This window comes from Electrona antarctica, assembly GCF_951216825.1.
Source record: "Electrona antarctica genome assembly, chromosome: 3".
NCBI classification, from domain to species: Eukaryota; Metazoa; Chordata; class Actinopteri; order Myctophiformes; family Myctophidae; genus Electrona; species Electrona antarctica.
The window spans coordinates 40,580,814-40,590,766 of NC_136808.1; the positions used below are offsets into that span (position 1 = coordinate 40,580,814).

Sequence of the window (9,953 nt, forward strand, 5' to 3'; positions counted from 1 at the left end):
CAGTGAGCTTTAAACCTGACTGGTATTGACAACAATGTGATCTATTATTCTGCATATTCTGTTGTGAGTTACATTTGGATTACATTTAAACCCATATTCATGTCCTTGTATGAGTCTTCCTCACGTTCCACTTGCTATTCAAGCAGAACCATTCAGATAGACGTGACAATCAAGTACACATAGAAACCTAATTTGCACTTGATTGCTCAAAATGAAGCTGTTAAATTGTGTTTATAGTATGTTATTGTTCATAACAGCATAATTTATCTTGCTGTTACATGGTGTGTATTGCCTTCTAAATGGTATTTCATGTGATTGACTGGAATTACCACACAGTACAAAAAAGTAAATAAGAAACAAACAAAAGAAAAACAGAAACACCTCTGACTTGTTTGCCTTTATTTGTGACTACACAGCCATTATTTATGCTAAGTTTACTTGCAATTAATCAACACATTAATCACAAAAATACATCATCATGCAACACTTTTATGTAGATGTGCTGATATTTATCGTTCTCTGTTTAATTTTTTGCGGCTTTCACCTTTATTTTATATTTTTTATAGAGGGACAAACAGTAGGCTAACAGGAAATGGGGGAGAGAGATGAGGGAGTGACAAGCAGTAAAGGCCGTCGGGATCGGGAGTCGAACCCGCAGCACACTGCCAGACTCGGACTACCGGCCAAGGTGCCTGGACCGCGCTGAGCCACGCCCCAGGCCTTTATACATGTTTTGAATGTTTTGTTTTGTTACAACACCACTACATTATTATGTGGGACTCCCCTCTTCCCAGCTTCCAATAATCACCAGCACCAAACGCCAAAATAGTAGCCTGCGTTATTTGTCGAGAAGCGACGCTGCCAAAATACGTAGCCTACGTTTTATTCAGTTGTATAAATGTGTTTGATCCAATCTAGTGGAAAGGCTACTCACATTAGCTTCGGATGGCTATCTGTTAGCTTAGAACGCACTGGACTGCGCCATCTTCATTGTGCACGCGCGTATGTGCATGCGCACGCGCACGCATGCTGCAGTCGCTCCAAATCCCCCTCCCAGGCAGCCTTTCTGGTCAAAACAACGCTTATTGCACGGAGCCTGGCGGTCGTAGTAATGGCGCCGGACTGTACGGATCATGCTCTAGAGGCATAGAACAACAACCGGTCTTCTTCTTTCCGTTATTTTGGCGGTTGGCATACCTTTCAAGTCCCTGCGACATATACTAGCATCATGTCCAGGGGGTGTACTTGTACATCAAGCTGCCTCGCGCTACAGAAACAGGAGATAGGCTCCTGCCCCATGGGCAACGCTTACTTACTTACTTATACCTTTCAAGGTGCATTACCGCCACGCCAGCTAGTACTAGGGATTGTACAGCAAACCAATCAAATAAAACCAAAACTCCTATGTTATATTCACCAAGTGGGTATTTCTTACAACAACCGAGAGAGTCGAGAGTCAACACACTCCATTTAGCTGACACAACATCCAGTCGCGGTGTTTTAGATCTTCAAAATAAGGGTTGAACGGGGCGATATCCTGGCATGATATTAATTAATCTCGGCGGAAATTGTGTTAACATTAAGGCATTATTTACAATGTACAATTTAGGCATTTAGCAGACGCTCTTAAACAACTTGTATATAAATTGTAATCTATAGGATCAACAGCCTTTTTTGTTTTATTTTTTTAAGATATACAGGTACAGTATTTTTCTGCCTATATGGATAGGAAACAGGGAGAGAGAGACTGGGAATGACACGTAGCAAAGGTCGTTGGAATCGGGACTCGAACCTCAGGCATGCGTCAATATGTGGTATGCGCCTGGACCGCTAGGCAAGTGGGCGCCCCCAAAATCAACAGTCTTACCAGTATAATATTAAAAAAAATCACAACCGTGTGAAGTGAGGGCGCTAATATATTAAAGTCTAACTCATGTTGATTAGGTGATGTAATGGTGAAACAAACGGTGCCAAAACAAACATTATAAGCCATAAACAATAAAGAGACAATATGACGTAATGAGGGACAATATGACGTAAATTTTCCCTTCATTGTCAATGGCGTTTTTAAAACAAACATTGAAATAAAAACAAACATTAAACCCGTTCTAGTCTAGTAGCCAGCCCATAGAGCCCCATTGTGAACCCGGACATGTTGAGTACACCAAGGTTTTATGTTAGAAATATTTAGTATGGGCATTGGCATTGGCCGTTTTTAGCCCAATGAGTGTTTTTTTGCTAAACTAATGCTTGGAATGGATTCAGCATCATGAAAACCCCCTAGTTTGACATGTCACATGCTACATAAAGCATGATGAAATTTTGAATATTTTGCCTTCTATTTCCCCGCCCTCCTTAATACGCCCCCTTTTGGGGTTAGTGGTGATAGCGTGACGTCACTCCATAGACGCTACATGTTAACAGGGGTAATTTAAGAAGTCTACAACTTTTGTTTTCTCAAGGTAAGGTTTGTTCTATCTGTTCGAGCTGATTTACCATCTTGTTTGCTTCATAATAATATTGGTCTGTCACATTTTTACATTAGAAAATGTACTTAGATTCTCCAGAGAAAAAAACGTGTAAATGCTAATGTTAAAGACACCACTATTTACCGGAAGTGGGCGTGAAAAGCGGCCTATTCGGCATAGAGTAGCGCAAAAATCACTCACTCTCTGCTGATTTCTGATCGTCTGCACCTTTGTTAAATTGACACACACGCACTATATACACACACTCCTCTCTCTCTCTGTCGCTCTAATTAATTCGTCTCATGTCTAGCAGCTGCGGATCCTGCCGGGAGCTGCCTATGCCATAGAAAGCATAGGTGAGTTCCAGGCTAACCTTTTGGCTACTAGGCTATGTATATTAGGCCCCTCAAAAATAAATAATCTGTACAATGAAAACAAACTATAGGATGTCAGGTCAACAAATTAACCTGCCATCTGACTACATAACATGTACATAACATCTGAATTACATTTGAACCTTTGCCTATAAGCCTGCAAGGTTCCTTCTAAACTGGAGTTTCAGTTTACGGCAGAAGATTGGGAATGAGTCTGCAGTTCTAACTGCAATGATATATCAATCGCTTGTCAGCAGTGCAGAATTAGCAGAATTAACTTGTGGCGATGTTCAGTGAGCAGATGATTATATAGTCCTGTACAAAGGTGAGCAGATGATTATATGAATAATGTACAAAGGTGGTAAGGAATGTCCAAACTGCCCAAATTAGAACATATTGAGTTTGCCACCCTCATCATGCTTCTATTGCCACTCCAAATGAGCCTGATGTCAGCAGTGATGCATCCTCTCTAAGCAGTTGTGGAAGAAGTTCTCAAATATCCAATACTGCAATGCAGAAATACTCTGTTACAAGTAAAAGTCCACAATGGAAAATGTACTTCAGCACAAAGGTACGTATCAGCATCAAAATATACAGTATGTACCAAAAGAAAAGGACTCATGCAGAATGTCTCATTTCACAGGTTACAAATGTATAAAAATGTATTTTGAAAACAGCAGATCTACAAGCTCACAATACGCCCTGGCAGGACATGTGAGCTTGTAGATCTGCTGCTATTTTCAAATAGCTGAAATAGGGCTGCAGTGTTTTGTAATAATAATCAACAACAATCTACAAAGTAACTATTGCGTTTTCAAATAATTGTACTGGAGTAAAAAGTACAATATTTGCCTCTGAGATATAGTGGAGTAGAAGTAAAATTATTGAAAATTGGAAATACTAAAGTTTAGTAAAAACATGCCTCAAAATTCCACTTAATTACAGTGCTTGAGTAAATGTACTTACTGTAGTTACTTTACACCACTGCCTCTTAACCATCAGCAGGGCCAGAACGTCTGCTAACTGTGACTGTGCATAAAACAAAGAAAGAATAAAAGCAATACGGTATACTGTAGTTGTTAGCCTAATTAGATGGATTTCCTATCCGTCTCTGGGCTGTAGTGATGATAGGGACTCCTATAGAGCTACACAATGTACTGTACGGTGTTTGAAGGGCCTGAGGTGTATAGTATGACGGTATAGTGTACTCCAATATACATCGTTCCACAATATTCCATTTTGTGGTGTAATCATCTCAGTCGGGTGTAAACCTCATATGTCCAAAATGGTTACCCGTAATTTCCGGACTATAAAGCGCACCTGATAAGCCGCACCAGCTAAATTTAAGGAAAAAAACAAATGTGTACATATACAAGCCGCACTGGACTATAAGCCGCATAGAGGCCATAGCCAGCCATAGAGATAGATTTAGAAGGTCCCCTAGTGGCCGTTAGCTGTAAAAATCACACCCGTGTGAACCGAGTGGTGCAAATCCCACAGCCCCCCCCCCCCCCTGTCTCTCTCTCTCTCTCTCTCTCTCTCTCATTAGCAGGCAACATGCAGCACTATCTCTCTCTCTCCGTTTCTGGCACAACAGCGCCACTTTTGGTACTCATTGGTACTGGTCACATAGTCACACACAAACACGGACACGGACATTGCTGTTCGTTGGAGTGGTTGCACCACTCAAAAATCCATAGATTAGCCGCACCGTTGTATAGGCCGCAGGGTTCAAAGCATGGGAAAAAAGTAGTACATGTATACCGAATTGTGTGATGTATGGATACAATTGTACGAGTAATCTACAGAAATGTGTTTTGCCTAAATCGGCCTCATGGTGGCGCTATAACAGGTCGTTGAGGAATATTTGGGGCAGAGGTTCGTCGTTGGCATCCAGGGAGTGTGTGTGCAAAGTTTGGCATGGATCGGGCCAACGGTGCCGGAGATTAGCTGGTAACGGACGGACGGAAGGACAGACGGACGGACGGATGGACAAACGGACACACGCACGCACACACGCACACACGCACACACACACGGACGGAGTGCAAAACATACTCTCTCCTTCGGCCTGGTGGAGACAATAACAAACAATGGTGTGTGTGAACAAGTAACCAGCATATATTTGCATAGAAAAAATAGCAAAATATCAAGTAGGGAAAAAGCTTACCAGAAGGGATTACTATACTAACAGCTAACAGCAGCTACTAACAGCATCTATTCTATCAAAAGGTGACAAGAGGAAGAAGAGATCCAAGGAGAATGCTGTGCTAGGGGGTGAGGTGGAGTCTGACGTGGTGGTGAGTCTTCACACTGTGGGGGGAAATTGGGAGTGAGTCTGCATTTCTGACTGAGTAAATTTCACAGTTTGTGAACCAGGAGAGAAAAGAGTCTAGAATGTGCAAAGTATTGGCCAGGGTGTTTTAGGGGAGACTCGAACTGTGAGTCTAGTATTTATGAGGTTAATTGAACATGGCCCACGCCGCCCACCACTGTAGGATGAAAGAGGGTGAAATCAATCAATCAATCAAATCAAGCTTTATAGAGTGCATAACTGTATAGCCTCAATAGACTGGGCATTTTAGCCTGGTTATATTGGAATGAATTCAGGAAGGACGGACGGATGGACGGACAGAACAAAAGATGGAAAAGCTGTAATCAGTGCCTCCAGGGGAGGGGCACATTAATAAAATGCTGCTAGAGGTGAAGTACAGTAGGCCTACAAAGACTGACAGCCAAAGGCCGGCAGCTGTCTGGCGGCCGTGCAGAGCAGAGGGAGAACAGGGACATACCAGAGAAAGCTTAGAAACAGGGAGAATGTGAAATGCAGAGTCTGATTTGTGAACCAAAGATTGCCAGGCACAAAAATCCCCATAACATAGTATGAGCAGTGAGCACTCCTAAACCGTGTTATGTTAGCGCCACTTATGACACAAAAAGAAAACGTTTGGTATGAATATCATTCAGAACTATACAAACCTTGCCAGTATCACTCTCCTTTCCTTTCATTCCTAAACTCTTGAACTGTTTACTGTTCCTGATCAAGCTGTCTCTCCATCTCCCGCAGAAAAACCTTTTGGACTCCAACCAGTCAGGATTCAAACCGGCTCACTCCACTAAAACAGCATTACATGCAGTCAGACAGGTTGAAGAGCACATCACGGCTGACTCACAGTGGATGTCTTCCCACCACCTCGATCGTGCCCTTCTTCCTTTGAATGTTCTGCCCCTTGCAGGAACTTTACATTACTACCAACAACACCCTGGTTGCTCCGGTTTCAACTGCCAAACTGTCCTTCAAGGCACTGAAGGTGTATTGTACACTGCAGCAACCATGCACTCTATCCTGTACATTTGCACAAGTTACAACATTTGTAGGATCAGACCCTTCCTCAACAAAGATTTTGCAGCTCCTTATCCAAGCCTCAATCATCTCCAGACTTGACTATTCCAAACTCCTCCTTGCTGGTCTGCCAACATGGTGTTTGTCACTTAATCCCCCTCTTCCCAAGTGGATCATAAGGATTCAACGACCTGCCTCCATCAGAACCTGTCTTGTCCGCCTGCTGTGCCTCGCCCAATGTAAGGCTTATCTCCTTTATTTTCCTCAGTAGTCACAGTTTGTCGCCAGATTGTTTTTGGGACAACCTTTCCTCCATTGCACTTGGTCATCCTGTGTAGTTCCTCGTTTGAGATCTTCTCAAAGTCAGAAGAAACTTTTGTGGAAGGATCTTTTACAGTATTCCGATCCATACAACGGCAGTGATTTCACATTGCTGTTGTAAAGTAGGACCTTTGTTCTTAGGGCGTACTGCTGCTTTGACCTTCCCTATAGCCTGGCTCTGATGTCTTTTTGGGTTGCGTTGTCTTAACTGATGATCTATTCCAGGCACAGTTTGTACCTCTTCACGGTTCCAGAATCCCTTGCACACCTCCTCCCTACATTTTCACATCTCCCCTCTTCTACATCCTTTTCACTGGCTTCTGGTTGCTGCTGGTGATAACTAAATTAATTATGATAAATATGTATATTATATACAAAATGCCTAATAAAACAGTATTAAAAAAAAATATATATGTATATTATTAAGGACTGTATAACTTCGATAGCTCAATAAAAGGAAGGACCACTGGACAACGCCAGAATGTGAAAATACCCATGGAAGTAATCCGATTACTCAAATGTACTCAGGCTCATTAAACCAGACTTTAAAGCCTTATACCAATGTAATTTACCCAAAGTTATATAAACCTTTTAGCTGTAATGTTTAGAAGTAGCTTTAGCAGGAATATCTTTTAGAAAATGTTTTACTATAATATTAAACCTTTTAAGATGAAAATACTTTTAGAGAAAAACACTCAATACCTTTGAATATCCAAAAGAATAATTTGCAGAGTCCAAGCAATGAATTATTTTCCAGACAGAGTGCGTTTTTAGAATAAGTCGTGCAATCGTAGAGCTATTAAGTCACATACAGCCATAGTAGGAAATGTGACTAAATGGAGGCAGTACAGTTCTTATCTGGATTACAGACGGACAATGTCCGTCCCATGACAAAGGCTCACAATACTGACGTGAAAACTCTCCAGAGATGATGTGATTTCCTAAAAGTCCAGGATACATGAATGTTGGGCGATGTGTAGTTCTATCTTAGACCCGGGAAGAGAGCAATGAATGTTTAACATTTTGAGGAGCCTGCATGGCGAGGTCAAGAGAGACGACACAAGGTCGAATGTCTTTGAAAACATGTTTTTGAGGAGATTAGAACATTCTGGGCCAAACGTGAAAAACAATAGTTATCTAGGCTGGCTCCTAGCTAAACCAGATACCCAGGGTGAATAATATGAGAGCCATGTCAGAGTATTAGTGATGAGAAGATGGAGCATGGAACATGAACATGAACATCATTCCAAACCACAAAATAAGCCGGCATGCAATTAAAAACTTGGTACAGGTAGTGGTCTACAAGGAAATCAAGGGCAAGGCATGTATAATTTCAGAACATGATCCTCTTCACACTAACCTCCCTGGACTGCAGACATACTCCCCATTTTCCTACGTTGTCCTACGTTCACCAGACTCTATCCTCAGGCCCTGACTTTCCTTGTATCACTTCTTGTTCCCTACTTTTTGATAGATGCTAGTTATACTAACTTGTAACTACAGTATGTATTGTGTTATTTGTTTACATATATTATGTTTAGGACATATACACATTCTTGAGCACAAATGCTAAGAATGTTATTTAGACAGATGCTAGCTTTGACATTTACCTTATCCTAGTTTCTTTGTAGCACTTAATTGTATTCTTTGCACTCTACTTATGTGGCCATTTTGTCATTTGTTGACTAGGATTCATGCCACTTACCTCAGCCACTCTGAATAAGCGCACTACTAAATGCCTATATTGAAAATTTGTAAAATGTAATTGCATATCTCTGTGTCAATTTCACAGAGACCAAGTCTAGCTAATTACAGTGAAGGCATTTATTCAGCCAGTTCATGCTGAATAAAGTGCCTCTAAGGTAATTGTGAGATAAGGATTCAGTCATGCCCTGAAGCCCAAAGCATTGATTCAATCTGCAATACAGACAGTCTCGAATGTGCCTGTTTGAACAGCCTGAATTCAATTATCTGAGGGATCACTCACTATAGCTTTTATCTGCACAGCCACGTACTGTACTGTACTGTACTGTACTGTACTGTACTGTACTGTACTGTACTGTACTGTACTGTACTGTACTGTACTGTACTGTACTGTACTGTATGAAGACAAGATAATACAGTTCACAACATGTTACATTAAAATACTTTGCTTAGGCTTTTATGTCAGCTGCTATAGCTTATATACAAATGCAGGCTTGTGATGGTCAGCAGTTCAAATTCCCAGGCTGGGAAACTCACAATAATAGGGTTGGGAATGAGGAATGCTCTGCCCTTGAATGGTTAATTGCTCTAGGTGTTACTGTAAAATGTGATAAAGAATAGCTCTGGCCTGCACCACTCAGTTCACACGGGTGTGATTTTTATTTATTATTTACAATTTGTTTTAAAAAAATCGAGTTTTATGTTGTATTTAATTGTTATAATCATTACTATATTTTTCTCTGTTTTTGTCAGCGGTGGTTGGTGCTGGGGTTTGGGGGTAGGATTTTTAAAAATTAGGCAAGGGGAAAGCCACTGATTGTAGTTGGCAAAGAATTTGAATTATGTTTTATGTGCATTTCTTTGTATGCCTGTACCTGTGCCTTTCATCTAAACATGAAATAAAAATGTATTTAAAAAAATAAAAGAATAGTGCTGGCTATTCTTTATCTCTGTGAATCTTGAACCCGGTAAACTGCATATTTAGACTTTACCGGTATGTTACTGTCAAATGTGCCTTTGCTGAAGAAAAAAAAAACCACACAATTATTCTGCAAACCCATAAATAAAGATGTACATCTGATCTCCTACAGCTTACAAATTGATCTTACTATCCATGAACAAGCTGATTCAGCCATAATAGTGTTGCTGCTTACCTTACCGGTATCAGTACGTGGCCATTTGAAACATAGGCCTGAGCTCTGGTAAGGCTACTTGCAGCATTCTTGAGAAGCACTCATCCAATCGACTTCACACTTGACACTGCTATACCACGGCTCTCCCTGATAAGTCAACAAACATTCTCGAGATATGCTACGGACAGACAGAACGGTGGTATGGCTGCTTGAGAAGCACTGATCCGATCGACTTCACACTCGGCACTGCACTCTCTTCAATCTACACAGCATTACACCCACAAGTGGGTAGTTGATCAAACAAACAGGTGGTATTGTGGCATTGTCCCTCACCATAACCAACTACGACTTGTGTTCTTAGCCAAAAGTGAGAGAGCATCTTACTCAGTCAGAGAGAACGAGTTGGAGCAGACTTGCGTGTAAGAGCAGCGAACAGGGCAGCATCGAGCACTCAAGGCTTTGTTTCATGGTTGCTGGATGTGAAAATGTATGGTTAAAATTAAGGAAACCTGGGAAGCTGGTTGTATTTCCGTATGTTTCCCTCTAGAGACAGAAAGATATTTAGATCTCAAGCTGGTGGCCCTGGAATCTCTATGACAAGCTGTATTTG

The 9,953-nt window shown here is 41.3% G+C and overlaps 1 protein-coding gene across 1 annotated transcript in view; it reads right to left on the minus strand.

The window, feature by feature from the left end:
- The window catches only part of LOC306919788 (uncharacterized protein), a gene marked incomplete at its 3' end in the record, with an annotated part of 40,958 nt that extends 31,483 nt beyond the window's left edge, over positions 1-9,475 (minus strand). Inside the window, exon 1 of the mRNA XM_079496338.1 lies at positions 9,365-9,475. The remainder of the gene's footprint in view (positions 1-9,364) is intronic.
- Between the last annotated feature and the right edge of the window lie 478 nt (positions 9,476-9,953).